Below are 17749 nucleotides of genomic sequence, written 5' to 3'. Positions count from 1 at the left end.
TATGCAGCCGAGAATCCTTTATCCAGCAAGTCTGTCATTTAGAATAGAAGGAGAGATAAAGGTCTTCCCAACAAAACAAAAACTGAAGGAATTTGTCCACCACTAACCAGCCTACAAGAGATCTAAGGGGGACCCTGTGAGACAAAGTACCAGAGACATCACTACAAGCATAAAACATACAGACATCACAATGACTCTAAACCCGTTATCTTTCTATTAATAACACTGAATGTAAACGGATAAATGCGCCAACCAAAAGAAATAGGGTATCAGAATGGATAAAAAAACAAGACCCATCTATTGCTGTCTACAAGAGACTCATTTTAGACCTGAGGACACCTCTAGATTGAGAGTGGGGGATGGAGAACTATTTATCATGCTACTGGAAGCCAAAAGAAAGCTGGAGTAGCCATACTTATATCAGACAAACTAGACCTTTATTTTTTTTAATTTTTATTTTTTTTAAAAAAAAATTTTTTTTCAACGTTATTTATTTTTGGGACAGAGAGAGAGAGCAGAGCATGAACGGGGGAGGGGCAGAGAGAGAAGGAGACACAGAATCGGAAACAGGCTCCAGGCTCTGAGCCATCAGCCCAGAGCCTGACGCGGGGCTCGAACTCACAGACCGCGAGATAGTGACCTGGCTGAAGTCGGACGCTTAACCGACTGCGCCACCCAGGCGCCCCAAACTAGACTTTAAATTAAAGGCTGTAACCAAGAGATGAAGAAGGACATTATATAATAGTACAGGGTCTATCCATCAGGAAGAGCTAACAATTATAAATGTCTAGGCGCCCGAATACCGGAGCCCCCAAATATATAAAACAATTACTCATAAAACAGAAGCAAACCTTATTGATAAGAATGTGGTAATTGCAGGGGACTTTAACACCCCTCTTACAGAAATGGATAGATCATCGAGACACACGGTCAATAAAGAAACAAGGGCCCTGAATGAGACATTGGATCAGATGGACTTGACACATATATTTAGAACTCTGCATCCCAAAGCAACAGAATATACTTTCTTCTCGCGTGCACATGGAACATTCTCCAAGATAGATCATATACTGGGTCACAAAACAGCCCTTCATAAGTTTACAAGAATTGAAATTATACCATGCATACTTTCAGACCACAATGCTATGAAGCTTGAAATCAACCACGGGAAAAAGACTGGAAAACCTCCAAAAGCATGGAGGTTAAAGAACACCCTACTAAAGAATGAGTGGGTCAACCAGGGCAATTAGAGAAGAAATACAAAAAATATATGGAAACAAACGAAAATGAAAAATACAACAATTCCAACGCTTTGGGACGCAGCGAAGGCAGTCCTGAGAGGAACAATACATTGCAATCCAGGCCTATCTCAAGAAACAAGAAAAATCCCAAATACAAATCTAACAGCACACCTAAAGGAAAGAGAAGGCAGAACAGCAAAGGCAGCCTAAACCCAGCAGAAGAAGAGAAATAATAAAGATCAGATCAGAAATAAACAATATAGAATCTAAAAAAACTATAGAGCAGATCAACTAACCAAGAGTTGGTTTTTGAAAAAATAAACAAAATTGACAAACCTCTAGCCAGGCTTCTCAAAAAGAAAAGGGAGATGACCCAATAGATAAAATCATGAATGAAAATGGAATTATTACAACCAATCCCTCAGAGATACAACAATTATCAGGGAATACTATGAAAAATTATATGCCAACAAATTGGACAACCTGGAAGAAATGGACAAATCCTGAACACCCACACTCTTCCAAAACTCAATCAGGAGGAAGAGAAAGCTTGAACAGACCCATAACCAGCGAAGAAATTGAATCGGTTATCAAAAATCTCCCAACAAATAAGAGAGTCCAGGACCAGATGGCTTCCCAGGGGAGTTCTACCAGACGTTTAAAGCAGAGATAATACCTATCCTTCTCAAGCTATTCCAAGAAATAGAAAGGGAAGGAAAACTTCCAGACTCATTCTATGAAGCCAGCATTCCTTTGATTCCTAAACCAGACAGAGACCCAGTAAAAAAGAGAACTACAGGCCAATATCCCTGATGAATATGGATGCAAAATTCTCAATAAGATACTAGCAAATCGAATTCAACAGCATATAAAAAGAATTATTCACCATGATCAAGTGGGATTCATTCCTGGGATGCAGGGCTGGTTCAACATTCGCAAATCAATCAACGTGATACATCACATTAACAAAAAAGAGAAGAACCATATGATCCTGTCAATCGATGCAGAAAAGGCCTTTGACAAAATCCAGCACCCTTTCTTAATAAAAACCCTTGAGAAAGTCGGGATAGAAGGAACATACTTAAAGATCATAAAAGCCATTTATGAAAAGCCCACAGCTAACATCATCCTCAACGGGGGAAAAACTGAGAGCTTTTTCCCTGAGATCAGGAACACGACAGGGATGCCCACTCTCACCGCTGTTGTTTACATAGGCTGGAAGTTCTAGCATCAGCAATCAGACAACAAAAGGAAATCAAAGGCATCAAAATTGGAAAAGATGAAGTCAAGCTTTCGCTTTTTGCAGATGACATGATATTTTACATGGAAAATCCGATAGACTCCACCAAAAGTCTGCTAGAACTGACACATGAATTCAGCAAGTTGAAGGATACAAAATCAATGTACAGACATCAGTTGCTTCTTATACACTAAGAATGAAGCAACAGAAAGACAAATAAAGAAACTGATCCCATTCACAATTGCACCAAGAAGCATAAAATACCTAGGAATAAATCTAACCAAAGATGTAAAGGATCTGTATGCTGAAAACTATAGAAAGCTTATGAAGGTAATTGAAGAAGATTTAAAGAAATGGAAAGACATTCCCTGCTCATGGATTGGAAAAATAAATATTTTCAAAATGTCAATACTACCAAAGCTATCTACACATTCAATGCAATCCCAATCAAAATTGCACCAGCATTCTTCTCGAAACTAGAACAAGCAATCCTAAAATTCATATGGAATCACAAAAGGCCCCGAATAGCCAAAGGAATTTTGAAGAAGAAGACCAAAGCAGGAGGCATCACAATCCCAGACTTTAGCCTCTACTACAAAGCTGTCATCATCAAGACAGCATGGTATTGGCACAAAAACAGACACACAGACCAATGGAATAGAATAGAAACCCCAGAACTAGACCCACAAACGTATGGCCAACTCATCTTTGACAAAGCAGGAAAGAACATCCAATGGAAAAAAGACAGCCTCTTTAACAAATGGTGCTGGGAGAACTGGACAGCAACATGCAGAAGGTTGAAACTAGACCACTTTCTCACACCATTTACAAAAATAAACTCAAAATGGATAAAGGACCTAAATGTGAGACAGGAAACCATCAGAACCTTAGAGGAGAAAGCAGGAAAAGACCTCTCTGACCTCAGCCGTAGCAATCTCTTACTCGACACATCCCACAGGCAAGGGAATTAAAAGCAAAAGTGAATTACGGGACCTTATGAAGATAAAAAGCTTCTGCACAGCAAAGGAAACAACCAACAAAACTAAAGGCAACCAACGGAATGGAAAAGATATTTGCAAATGACATATCGGACAAAGGGCTAGTATCTAAAATCTATAAAGAGCTCACCAAACTCCACACCCGAAAAACAAATAACCCAGTGAAGAAATGGGCAGAAACATGAATAGACACTTCTCTAAAGAAGACATCCAGATGGCCAACAGGCACATGAAAGATGTTCAGCGTCGCTCCTTATCAGGGAAATACAAATCAAAACCACACTCAGGTGTCCTGATTCCTAATCAAGTGCTCTGAAAAGAAAATTATAAGAGTGATTCAACACTATCAGTTTAAAGACACTTTTCAGAGTATTTTTCTGAGAGAAAGAATGTTGAGTATAGTAATAGGTGGGTGGAAACTCAATAGATATCCAGATTGTGAACATTTGAGGAGAGGGTCCAGGTCTCTTTTGTCTCCAATGAAAGCCTAATACAGTGTCTGTCCCAAAGTCAGTGAAAAATAAATGAGGGAGGGAGCTGACATCAGGGTACTTAAGGGTCACTGCTGACTCCTCTGGGGCTCTGGATATATATGTAGAACACTCTAGAAACTTGAAAATAAATGGGTCAAGACACTGATTGCCCAGTCAAAACTCCCCCTTTACCAACTCCCATAAATAAGTTTCTTCTTTATAAAAGGAGTAAGTAACAGTATCTTTCTCATCTGGCTCCCTGGGGCTTGGAGCAGTAGTAATTTTTTAAAAAAGAAAAGATAAGAAAGAGCTTTGACAAAACAAGACAGTGCTCTGCAAATGTGATGGTGGGTTGTTATAGTGATGTTCCAGCTAGCAATTATGTTCTCAGCAGCAACTATGAGTCATATTCTCACTCTCCAAACTGGGGACCTTGAAAGGGGAGAAATGAGTTGAACCTTTTGTTATGTGATTTTTCTGTGAAGGGGCACCAGAACAGGGGTGAACAGAAACCCCAAATATACACTGTGTCTAGATTCTAGCTTCCTAGACACTGGTCAGCTTAAGCAAGGACAGCATTCCCCTACTCTCGTATTTAATTCTGAGATACCAAGTCCTCAAGCCACTGAGATTTCTGAGGGACTAGAAGTCAGAATCCCCAATTTCTGTTCAGTCTCAGTTTTATAGCCAGATATGGGCTCTAGCTTTGACTGTAACTAATTTACTCTGTGATTTCAGTCAAATTGCATTCCCTCTATGAGCCTTTCCTGTTTGTAATATACAGAATGATTTAGATGTATAAAATTATCTTTCAAGAGTCCTGGACTAGGATTTAGACTATCTGGATTCAAATCCTAGCTTTGTCACAATAACTGCATGACCTCAGACAAGTTCTTCACTGGGCCTCAGTTTTGGCAACCATAAAATGAAGTATTTGGATTTCAAGAATTCTGAGATTCAGGAAATCTGAGTTCTAGCTCTAATTGGCATAGAGTGAATCATTTTCTCAGTTTAGACTGGTCTTGTAAATTCTCTGGGCTTCAATTTCCCCATTTGTATCATGAGGGAGTTCAAATATTTACACACATCCTCTGATTCTAATAGCCTGTAGTTCTAACGTGTTACAAGCACTGAAAATTAAGTGAAGAGGGTAGGAGGCCATGTCCAGAATTTCTCATAAATTAGCAGTGGCTGCCCTCTATAGATCTGACCTGAAACTGCAGGACCAACTAGGCTTGATTTGCTGAGGCAGGAGTGGAAAGCAGAAGACAACTGGGTGCTTCACGAGATATGGTCAAATACATAAACTAAGGTTGGCCTACAAACCTCCTGGCCACTTCTTAATAAGAGGGATACAGAGAGAAGTATGTTCTGGGAGAGTACACCTTCCTTACCAGCCACTAATAACAAGAGGATTTCCAGGTCTGCACAGAGAGCATGGTCAGTGGGGTATCTGTCATGGGTAAAGTAGGTATACTTGGGGAGATGTGGATGAAGTTTTGAGAGTACAGTATGGCTGTGCTGTGAGGGTGCGTGTGAGAATGAGTTAGTTCCATGGCTGAGAATTTTCACATGTGAGGAAAAGAATTGTTCTTAAATATGGAAAGAACTTCTCAAATTAAAGTGTTTTCCGGCGTCCATGTGTACCCCCTGACCTCCTCAGAGTAGAGAAATTCATGCCTGGGTAGATGACCCAGTATGACCTTAGTGTGGAAGAACCCAAATCAAGAAAAGGATAATAAGTACTGGGGAGTGCTCTCTATTCAGGAAAGACCCTGAATGTCTAGAGAATTTGTAGGCTCAGTCTTGTGGTATCACTAAATTTGGGACTGTCCGTGGACTCATTCTTTTTCTAAATTATTTTTTAAACATTTATTTATTTTTGAGAGACCGGGCCTGTGAAGGGGAGGGGAAGAAAGAGGAGACACAGAATCAGAAGCAGGCTCCAGGCTCTGAGCTGTCAGCACAGAGCTGGACGCGAACCCACAAACTGCCAGATCATGACCTGAGCTGAAGTGGGCACTTAACCAACTGAGCCACCCAGGCGCCCCTCTGTGGACTCATTCTTGCAGGGCATCCTGTGCTGGAGGATGAGGACAGATTCAGATATAGGGCTCTGCTACAAAAAAAGGACACATACTAACCATTTCATCACTGTCATTCTATAATGTTTTATCATTAAATACTATTATTAAATACTAGGCAGGTCATGAAACTCTATACTCTCCTCCCCCTTCTCTTATTTTCGGTTAAAAGGTTTGCCCATCCAACCCAAGATACAAGGAGTGAGACATAGGAAGGTAGTGTTTCTTCTTGTGTGATACACATGGTTGTAGCTCTACTCCTGCTCCTGACTTACTATATAACTCAGGTCAAGTCCCAGCCTCTCTCTGGGCCTCAGTTTTCCCACCTGAAATGGAAGGGTGTTGGACTTAGTGAGTTCCCAGGCTTATCCTAGCCCTAACATTCTACATTATTCTTTTTATAATGTTCTGTGACATTCTTCACTTACACAAATAGAGCCCAGCCATTCCCTAAGGTTCTTTCAACTCTAAGGTCCTACCCTAGTCATTCAAGCTTCCAAGACTCTCTAAAGTGTCACAGCCCCACCAACCATCCCTTCATTCCACTGCCACCACCACTGTTGCTTGCAATGAGGGACGGTCTTCTTGAATTTTGGTTGGAAATTCTAATAATCTATTTCTGATGCTGCTGAGTTAACAAAGATTTATACAGTATTCCTCTGAAGTCACAGAACTCCCAGCTCTTCCACTACTTCAGCATGACCTTAGGAAAATCCCCTCCATTTGCTACAACTTATTTTTCCCATTTTTAACATAAAAGTAGTGGACTAGATCAGTCTCTGAAAGCACTAAATTGTTCCAGTATCTTCTAGGCATGAGAAGGTAGAGATTGTCTTTGGTGTTTTGCCATAATCTTGATCTTCTTTCAGTGCTTCCATTTAAATGGAAACCTCTTTCCCTTCAACCTGCCATCCCTGAGAAGGGTCCAGGAGTTCCATCACTATGCCCTAAACAGGAGAGCCAACCTTCAATTCCTCTTCAACTCTTGGACTTGTCTCCTTCCCCTCACCACCATATCCCCACCACAAACAAAAGTTCTTTACTAGTCAAGGTGTTTGTGAATGATAATAGTTTATTGTGATGAGCATATACAATAAATATATCAAATTACTTTTTACTTTATCAAATTATTTGCCCACACATCTTGCCATTAGTTTAATATATCACCCCATCCTTGCTTATGCCCATTAACCTCTCCCGGAAAAAAACACAGACCCTAGAATGGACTTCAAAGTTTATTTTATTTAAAAGTTTTGTAAACAGAATTATGCTCACAGTTCAGTTCAACTTCCCAGCGCAGTCTCAGTGTCCCAGGCACTTCTTCCTCTTTTTTTTTTTTGTCTTTCTTAAAAGTTTTTTTTTAACATTTGTTCATTTTTGAGAGACAGAGAATGGGGGCAGGCAGTGCATAGAGAGAGGGAGACACAGAATTTGAAGCAGGCTCCAGGCTCTGAGCTGTTAGAGCCTGACGCGGGGCTCAAACTCACAGACCGTGAGATCATGACCTGAACTGAAGTCGGACACTTAACCGACTGAGCCACCCAGGCACCCCTTTCTTAAAAGCTTTTATTTAAATTCCAGTTAGTTAACATACACCATAATCTTAGTTTCAGATGGACATGATAGTGATCCAACACTTTTTTACAACACCCAGTGCTTATTACCAATGCACTCTTTAATCTCCATTACCTGTTAAACAGATCCCCCCTCCTACCTCCCCTCTGGTAACCATCTGTTCTCTGTAGTTAAAAGTTTGTTTCTTGGCTTTTCTCTTTTTTCCCCCTAAGTTCATTTGTTTTGTTTCTTAAATTCCATGTATGAGTGAAATCATGGTATTTGTCTTTCTCTGAGTGACTCGTGTGGCTTACCATAACATTCTCTAGTTACATCCACGTCATTGCAAATGACAAGATTTCATTCTTTTTATGGATGAGTAATATTCCACTGTATGTATATACCAACTCTTCTTTATCCATTCATCAGTTGATTGACATTTGGGCTCTTTACATACTTTGGCTATTTTTGGTAATGCTTCTATAAACATAGGGGTGCATGTATTCATTTGAATCAATATTTTTTAACCTTTGGGTAAATACCTAGTAGTTGAAATGCTGGATCATAGGAAATTCTATTTTTAACTTTTTGAGGAATGTCCATAGTTTTTTCTAAAGTAGCTGCACCAGTTTGGATTCCCCTTTCAATGCAAGACTGTTCCCCTTTCTCCACAATCTTACAAACACCTGTGGTTGCATATGTTGTTAATTTTAGCCATTCTGACAAGTGTGAGGTGATATCTCATTGTAGCTTTGATTTATATTTACTTGGTGATGATTTTGAGCATTTTTTAATGTGTCTATTGGCCATCTGGATGTCTTCTTTTAAAACAATGTATTTTTGAAAATTCTGCCCTTTTTCATTTTCAATTTGTTTATTTAAATTCAGGTTGGTTAATATACAGTGTAGTATTGGTTTCAGGGCACTTCTTCAAATACCTCAGTGGCTTGACTTGAAGTCACACCTTTTTTCCTTCCAAGGAGCCAGTTCCAAGAGAGGTGCATGGTGGTGGGCATCACAGAAAAAGCCAGGATGGAAGAGCATGGAACTAGTAGAAGGAGAAGGAGGAAGAAGAGGAGAAAAAGAAGAAAAGGATGTGAGAAGGTGGGAATATTCAACAGCAACAAGGGTAAGCAGTAGACCCATTGTAGGTACTGAAAAATGTTGGGCAAATTAAAAAAATAATAATTATAAATGAGTAAAATTTAAAAAATATATGTTTTAAAAATTCTAGAAGAGGAAGTCACTTGCTTATTCTTGCCAACAAATACAATTTCCTCATTCCTGTCTATGCAATGTGTGATGATAACATTTCATGACTATTAGTGACTATGTATTCTTATTGTAGCTGGATGGTGTGGCTAATATTGACTAATATATTGTGATGATGGTTAGTACTACATCTAAAATATTAGAGAAAAATCAGAGATGGGAAGTAAGGGGGAGAAGTGAATGAAAAAAAATGGGATGAGGAGGAGGTCATGGAGTTAGAAATGCTTCTCTGGGTTCAGAACTGGCTGACCAGCCCCTGTTTGGATTATCATAGCATCTTCAAAGACCTCCTTATGGCTCTAAGAAGCATTTGTCCCAGAAGCAGTATGAAGAGCAATGCTGATAACCAGATAAATCTGGTTATCCCTGGGCACTGCTGGTACCAAATGTCACCAATACCCATAAAAAATTTCTGTCATACATACACAAATAATTGCTATTGATATCCACAGCCAATCACTATTGATATCTATAGGTGATTGATATTGGTACCCTGTTGCTACCATCACTCTAAAGTCCTCCCCCTAGGCCACGGTCTTATTAGGAAACAGGAATGAGAGAATGAGAAGGGAGAACTTGTTGAGAGGGAGATATAACACCATCCAGGAAGAACTACCCTCTATCCTTTTTGGTCACTAGAGGATTAAGAGAAGGGCCTATAATATGGCAAGGGGAATCTGAGGTTTAGCTAGCCTTCCCACTAAGCCCCTTCTTCAGGTGTCCCCTCAATGATGGGGAAGAGTCTAACCTTCAGACCATGGTTAGCTGATCCTGACTAGCAGGGATTGCCATCACCTGGGACTACTCTTGGAAGAATATTTGTGAAATCCAAACCCAGAAATCCTTATCTGTAACCAAAAACTGACAAAAGGAAAGAAACAAGGCTAGAGTCTACATTCTTACCTTCTTGACTCACTAAAAGATCCCACTGGGCCTTAGTTTCTGGCAAGCCAGGGCTATAGCATAATAGTGCTGGAAGTGGACCAGGAGAACGGGCACCAAAAAGACACTGGTGCCTATGCCCACAGTGGCTGTGACAACAGCAGTAAGATGGCCCAGAGCAGAGATGGGGTAGTAATCTTCATAGCCAACAGTAGTGAGTTATGACAGTCTACCAGAGATATGTAAAGATGTCTCCAAAGTGAGACTCATCCTGACCTGGGATGGACATACCCAATAGTTCCCCATAGATGAAGGGCAAGCCAAAGAATAAGATCTCAGCCACCCAAATCATGAGAAAGGGACATACTTCCTTCCAGGAGGAATGGAAGGTATGAACCAGGATTCTTATGGTCAGGACTTTTCAAGGAAGCCTAGGATATGAACCAGCTTGAGGATATAAAGGGAACAAATGGTCCAAAGCATTAGGCTGGGACAAGGTTGTCATTCAACGAATCACCCACAACCAATTCCACCAGCGCAGGGAATAAATACATACTGACTAGGTTGAGAAGGCTACACAGGAAGTACAGCTAATTAGAGCAGGAAATGGCCCAAAGAGTTCTATTCTTTATTTTTTTAATGTTTATTTATTTTTGAGAGAGACAGAGACAGAGACAGAGAGTGAGCAAGGGAAGGGCAGAGAGAGAGAGAGAGGGAGGCACAGAATCTGAAGCAAGCTTCAGGCTCTGAGCTGTCAGCACAGAGCCTGATGCGGGGCTCAAACCCACAGACCATGAGACCATGATCTGAGCCAAAGTTGCATGCTCAACTGACTTAGCCTCCAAGGAGCCCCAAGAGCTCAGTTCTAAACCAAAGGGCACAGAGCATTCCAGGTAGAACAGGTGGGAAGCACTGTGGTAAATGAGACTACTGTTTGGCTGCTGCTGCTGCTGCTGCTACTGGCTTCCCCCCCAAACCCTCATGTCCCATAGGAGTGAGGTTGGCAAACAAGTAATCTAGTTTGACCTTCATCTCCTGGAAGAATATGACCATAGCACACACAACAAAAAGTGTGGAGATCAGGGAAGGACAATGGGGTGGGGGTGAGGGGGCAAAGAGGCATGTCAGAAGTATCCCCATTTACCAGCCATCCCAAACTGTCTAAACTAGAATCCCACCATTCTTGCCTCCTTTTTGGGGGGATCCACTCAAATTGTCCTGGATGTGTATAGATTTAGGAACCAAGCACCATACCAAATATGTGGTTACTGTGACAACTTGGCAGGGCCCTTTGGAAATAAGAATGTCTAGCATGGTGCCACACACTATTCCCTTGGCCCCTACAGAAGATCAGGGTTGGTCAAGAAGCACCCAGGTCCTTGGTTTCCAAGCATTCAGCAGTCCCTGGTCCTTGATGGGGTTCAGCATAAGGTGCTCATCCATGTGGGCATTCTTACAGGTCTCCTAAGACAGAAAGCTCTGAGTTTCGGTCTCCTTGCCACTCAGTTTGAGCCATTAACAAGGTGTCACTGTGCTTCCTCCAGGTCCCAAAAGTCAATTCCTCTTCTAGGACATCCTGACAAATATTGTCAGGGCAATGTAGCTTCCAAGTGCAGTAGCAGCATATAGCCAAATTATTTGGGATTAAAGTCAAAGAAAAACTCTTCAGCTGGTGGACACTGAAAAACTGTGATGCCTGGTTGGGATGGTTTCATCAGCTTGTAGAGGCAGGTTCCTGGAGAGGCGTGCATGGTGCTGATGTAGGTCTCATGACACACGTCCCCCAGATTCAGGATAAGTTTATCATCTAGGCCCTCCATGGAAAACAGTGAGCCTGCTTCTCAGCTGGCTTTGACCCACTGGCAAGAAGAGGGATGACAGGGCCTAGGATTGGGTCCTCTTGCCTTCTTCTCCCCTCCCAGGCTTGGCCAGGTCAGGGAGGGGGCTGAGGACCACAAAAGTGATGTGGAAGCCCAGGCACACCAAAAGGACAATACCCCAGGAAAGAAACTGAATATATTCCCCCACCCCGGATCTTTGTGAATCAGGACAACAGCCAGATCTCCGATGTGGTCACAATGACTAGCCAGAGTCTCTCTGGGGGCAGAAATTGCAGGACAAAAAAAAAACAGCCTAGCTTGGAAACAGGTATCTTTCAGGGGCTCTTGGGAGATGCTTGGAGACTCTGAGAGAACAACTGTGCCACATTATACAGCAGGGGAAGTCACAGATAGGCAACTGAAGACTAAATGGTCAAGATGGGGACATTTATTAATTTTCTGTTATCACGTAGAAAACTTGAGGCAGAAGTGGAATAGGCTGGGGAATGGGGTAAAAGAAGAGCCACCAAAAGAAGCTAAGTTCAGGGGACGACAAGTGAATATGGTGGTGACAGGAGAAGCTGTAGGACTTTATAGATCCCTAGGCCTCCATAGGGAGTAGAAGGTGCCTAACTTGAGAAACCAACTGGAGGGTTGGCAGACCTGATGGTGACGGTTTTTTACTCCAACTCCCCTGACATTAGGTCCCGGGCACTCATCAGCAGTACCAAGATCACCAGCTGCAGCATGAGCAGCTATTGGTGCTGCCTCTGTGGGTGTCTCTATTTAGTGTCCTAAAATCGCTTTGGGTTTAATTAGTTCCTTGCCTGGGAACAGAAAGGGGCAAGAACAGAGTAGGTATACAGAGGAGAGAGAAGGTGGGAGGAACACAGAAAGGCAAATTCGTGGGTCAAAATACCTATCCAGATCAACATTTCAATGTCCTCTACTCCCTGACAGCTTGCTGGAGGTACCTTCCATGTTTGTCTTTGAGGGCAGAAAAGGATGAGGGCACAACCAGCCAGCTCCAATCTGGAAAACTCACATCCTCTACCCCCCAAAACCCCCACTTTTTGGTCAGCTTTTGCTCACTCACTTGATTGTTTTGCATGGTCCACAAACATTGGCAGTGAAGGGAGCAACAGATGGCTGGGCAGCAGGGCAGGTGGTGCATCCAGCATTGCCACCACCTACAGAGTTCATGATTGCTCCTGCATAGAGAGATCTCAGGCCCCAGGACCAAGGTGTGCTCATGGAACAGCTGGCAAGAAGCTTGGGTTTTCTAAGAGTGTCTTATTCCAGCTGTGGCCAGAGGAGGAAGTGCTGAGAGGCAACACTTTGACTCAAAACTATATGCATTCCCCCTAGGAAGGCTGTCCTGGCCCCAAGCCTACAGGGAACCAGACCAAAGTCCCTGGCCAACTTTGCTGCTCCTCTTTCCTTCCCCGGGCTCAGTTCCAGTCCAGAGCAGAGGGAGGGGAAGAGGCAGTTGGAGGAAAAACAAGAAGTTAAGTGGTCAAGTTCCAGCCAAGAGGCCACCTCACAAGACCAGTTAGTATTTTGAACAACTTTCTTCCTGCACCCTACCCCAACCAGCCTCAACTCTGATTCCCCACCCTCCCCCCCGTTCCATTACAGTCCTCCTATCAGAAGACTGAAAAAGAGTAAGGGATGTACAGGGAGGTGGAAATGAGAAACATAAGACAGCCTAAGAAGCCAGATGTGCTCCTGACTGTATCCAGCTGCTTTCTCCCCACTTTTTTTCTTTCCTTTTTTCCAGAGTCCCTGGTGCCAAGGATAGGGGTAGGAATGGGAAAGGGGAGGAGCAGGGGAACAAGCCACCTCAGGGAGAAGCCTTCTTCCTTGTGGCCTGTGCCAGGATTGGCAGAGACCCTAGCCCATTGAGACGAGCCACATCCCTTCTTTCCCTTTTTTCCAAAACCTCTGCCCCTAGTACTCCTCCTGGGTATTGAGCTAGTCTTCTATTCTGTTACTGATGAGAGTTTGCCAGTGGAGCACCCAGATGGTCCTAAATTCCAAAATAGCCCCCACCCTCATCCCTTGGTCCAGGCCCAATGCCTCTCTCCCATTACCAGGCCACAAATTTATAGGAGGAACAAAGATTACTACCACAATTCAACACCCTCCCCAGCTCTTTCTTTTTAGCCCAACCCTCACATCCAGGGCCAAGTTGAATTAAGAGTCCCAAGGCATGCAATCTCGCTCCTGGCTCCTCTCTTTACTCTTCATTACTGCCTTGCTATAGGGCTGGTGCTAGGGATGGTCCCCTCAGTAGACTTCATGGTGAGAATGGGGGGAGGAGGCATAGTGACAAACACAGATGTAGCAGGCTGTAGCTCTACAAAGCCATATTCTTGCCTCAGCCAAGTTGGGCAGACAATAACTTGGGCACTTCAGCATTTTCCCAGTGAGAAGGATAGAGGTAGCAGCTTCTCTCACTCCTCATTCCCTCACATGTCCAACCTCTCATCCACAATATCCCATTTGTTTCATTATTGCCTAAACAAGCCAGTCTCTTTTATGACTGTCCTATCCCCTTCAGCAACCTATCAACCCTTCCACATCCATATCCAATGCCACACCGTTTTTGGGGAGACATCCCTGAATCCTTCTCTCCAAGACAAAGTCCTGCCATCTGAATTTTCACAATATGTTTTGGGATTTTTTCTAGAGTACTCTTCATGCCAGAACATTATTGTGTTTGTTTTCATTGATCCATTGTATGAGTTTCTGTAACAAATTGTCACACACTTAGTGGCTTAAAACAATATAAATGTATTATCTTTTAGTTCTGTAGGTCGGAAGTTTGACATGGGTCTCACTGGGCTAAACTCAAAGTGTTGGCAGGACTCCATTCTTTTCTGGAGGTTCTAAGGGAGATTCTGTTTCCTTGAGTTTTTCACCTTCTAAAGGCCAATTATATTCTTTGGTTCTTAGCTCTGTTCCTCATCTTCAAGGCTAGTGACAGTGAGTTGAGTCCTTTTCATACCTCATCACTCCAACCTCCTCTTCTATCTTCCTCTTCCACTTATAAAAACTCTTATGATGAATTGGGCCCATCTGGATAATCGAGGAAAACCTTCCTATTTTAGGATCATCTGATTAGAAACATTTATTTCCCTTTTCCATGTGATATAACATATTTGTAGATCCTGGAGTTTAGGATATGAAAATCTTTGGTGATGGCATTATTCTACCTACAGTGCCTATCTCAAATGTGAATTCCCCAAAGGCCAAGGCATGTCTAATTTATCTTTCCAACCTCCCACCCTGCACTTCTCCCCTCCAGCCATGTATCTGGCACTAAGTGGTCACTCATCAGTGATTGAACAAATACATGTTATTACCTCTCATAGTTACCAGGTCTTTCAATTCTCAGATAACATACTTCTTTCTGTAAAGCTAACCTAAATCTCACCTGCTTTATTACCAAGTACTATGGTGCCTCAACCCTTTTGTTATTTGCCTCCGTCTAGTGAGGTCTAACTGGAAACAAACTGAAAATCAGCCCTGGCAATATAGCCATAGCAGGGCAGTTAGCCAATTTTCCTAGGATGGTTGTCCCATTCTTGAGACAGGGCTTCTTCCTGCTCTTCATAGGTCATATTTTTAAGGCCTTTACCACCTGGATTGCTGGAGAAAGTAGAAGAGTGAATATCCCTTGCAGGAAGACCACCCTCCCTCAGGGTGCCCTCCAAAATCCTCTTCCTTTGATCTAGTCAGGAATGCTTGCCCCATTCACCTTAACTGTTCTTTGTTAGCCTTCTATATGTGTGAGGGAGTGGGTTTTGCCTCCCCAACCTGGAGAACTAGAACCCTATCCATATCTGAAGAGCATTCCCTATATGCTGTACAGAACTGGACATGTGAAAAGGGCTCCCTAAACCCATAATCTGGCCCCAAACCATTTTTGAAAACTCTTCTACTCCATTTCTCCTGCCATCTGAAACAACTTCTTATTTCCCCCAAACAGCATAAATGAACCTATCCCCCTTTCTTTAAGCTATTCCTTATGCCTAGAATGCCAGCCTTTTCTTCCTCCTCCTGTTCTCTCTTTCTACAAACCACACACACACACACACACACACCCCACACCACACCACATCTGTTCATCTTTTAAAGCCCAGCTAAAATGATTCCTTCTCTGTGAGACCTTCCTTACCATCCTGCCAGAATTTATCCTTCCTTCTTCCCCACCCCAGCAGTTTGTAGTTCTTTTTTTTTAAGTTTATTTATTTATTTTGAGAGAGAGCAAGCAAGAGGGAGGGGCATGGAGAAAGGGAGAGAGAGAAAATCCCAAGCACGTTCTGCACTGTCAGCGGGGCTTGAACCCATGAACCATGAGATCATGACCCCGAGCTGAAACCAAAAGTCAGAGGCTTAACTGACTGAGCCACCCAGGCACCCTGCCAGCAGTTTGTAGTTCTAATTAGCAAGGATTCCCCTCACCCTTGTTGTTTGTTTACTTATTTACTTCCCCACTGGCTGGTAAATACCTTTTGGGTTTATTCATCTTGGTGTCCCACACAACACCCACTCTACTCCCACATACCAGGCCCCAATTTTGTGGTCAGTCAGTGTTTGCTCAGCAGATGAATGGCTCCCTCATCTTTTCCCTGATAACATGGAAGACTCACAAAAAAACATGGTCCATGTGTTGGAAAGTCCTGCTTCTTCCATGACCCATGTCCTCCTTACTCCCAAGTTCATACACATAACTTGGCCCTTGTGATTTTTTCTATACTTATCCTCTGTATGGCCCCAGGGCCCAAAATTCTATCACTCAGATGGCTAGAGAGTACACTCATATATTTGCAGAATAACGATGCTGGAAGAGATTTTAGGGAAACCCATCTGCTTCCCAGTTCACAAAATTAAAAACTGAGAAACAGAGGGCAAGGGATTTTCCCAGCATCCCTCATCATATTAGCAACCAGGTAAGAACTAAATCCCTAAAATGTTTTCAGATTTTTAAGTTCAGTTTGCTTTCATACAGCCACCACCCATTAACCTTGCACATAAAAGTGGGTAAATGGTGCCACATAGTGACTGAGAGTCTTAGCTTTACTTACTGGTCTTGTGCTTGGAAACTGGAATTCCCAGTCATACCTTGCTCTCACTTTTTCCCATGAAGAATGAAGGGACAGGAAGGTCATCTCTAGGAATAATCCACAAGATGTCCACATAGACTACCTGCTGCTCGAAGGAAACATAACCAAACTATGTGTTTTCCCTTACCTTCATGAGGAAATGTTGGGGAGTGAAGACAGCAGACAGCTTGGAAGCCAAAGAGTCAGGCTTCTTAAAGGGATTTGGAAGAGGTTGATTCATACCTTCATTCCCTGAACCACTTCTGAAAAGCTGTTCCTTGGACCTGTGCAGCTGGGATGGCTGTTTACCAAATGTTTGATTGTCACATCTGGACTGCGAAGAACTGGCTTCACATCCTGGCACAGGCCTTTCTGCACCAGATATGAAGACCCTGGACTCAGGGCTAGAGAGGTGGATATTCATTTCCATATTCTTCCAATAGGGGTTTTAAGCTATTTGGAGGTTAAAAAGCTGGGCCTTTCCCCATTTGAACAAATGATGGACTCTAGTTGACCTCCCTAAACCTTCTTGGTTTAGCTGCTAGTAGGAAATTTCTATGTTGTTAGTCCAAGGAAAGGAAGATTTATATCTAGGAAGAATAGGGAAATGGGGATAGACTTTGTCCAAGAAACTGCCAAGAACTGACAACATGCCTCATCTGGGAATGGAGATTCATAGAAGTTTAGAAAACAAGAAGCTCTCTACGTCTGAAGCTAGGCCAAGATCACCTGCTTGGCCCCTCCAATGAACCATCACTTTTGACCCCCAGCTATCCCATGGCTGGATGCCTGGGTAGAAGAAAAGGTGGAGAGGAGTTGGGCTGCTAAGAAAATGAGGTTGGCCCTAGCCAGTTCTGGAATAAAAATAGAGGCAGATGACTGTAAATCAGGCAGAGGCCCATAAATAAATCAGCAGAGGTTCTAGGATAAATTAATATTTCTTCATTTCTCTCTAATTTGGGTTTTAAGTTCCAGGAATCTGTCCAAAGGATGGAGCCCTGAGTTGGTTGCCAGTAGGCTGGGGAGGAAAGGGGTATTTAGAAAACCCTGTGAGGGGAAGAAAAGATAATCATG

General features: G+C 42.7%; 1 pseudogene; it reads right to left on the bottom strand.

Annotated features, from left to right (window-relative positions):
• The window catches only part of LOC115506784, a 52094-nt pseudogene extending 34995 nt beyond the window's left edge, over window positions 1-17099 (bottom strand).
• Between the last annotated feature and the right edge of the window lie 650 nt (window positions 17100-17749).

The sequence above is a fragment of the Lynx canadensis genome, chromosome X (assembly GCF_007474595.2).
Source record: "Lynx canadensis isolate LIC74 chromosome X, mLynCan4.pri.v2, whole genome shotgun sequence".
In the NCBI taxonomy this organism is placed as follows: domain Eukaryota; kingdom Metazoa; phylum Chordata; class Mammalia; order Carnivora; family Felidae; genus Lynx; species Lynx canadensis.
This window is presented reverse-complemented; position numbering and strand designations above follow the sequence as displayed.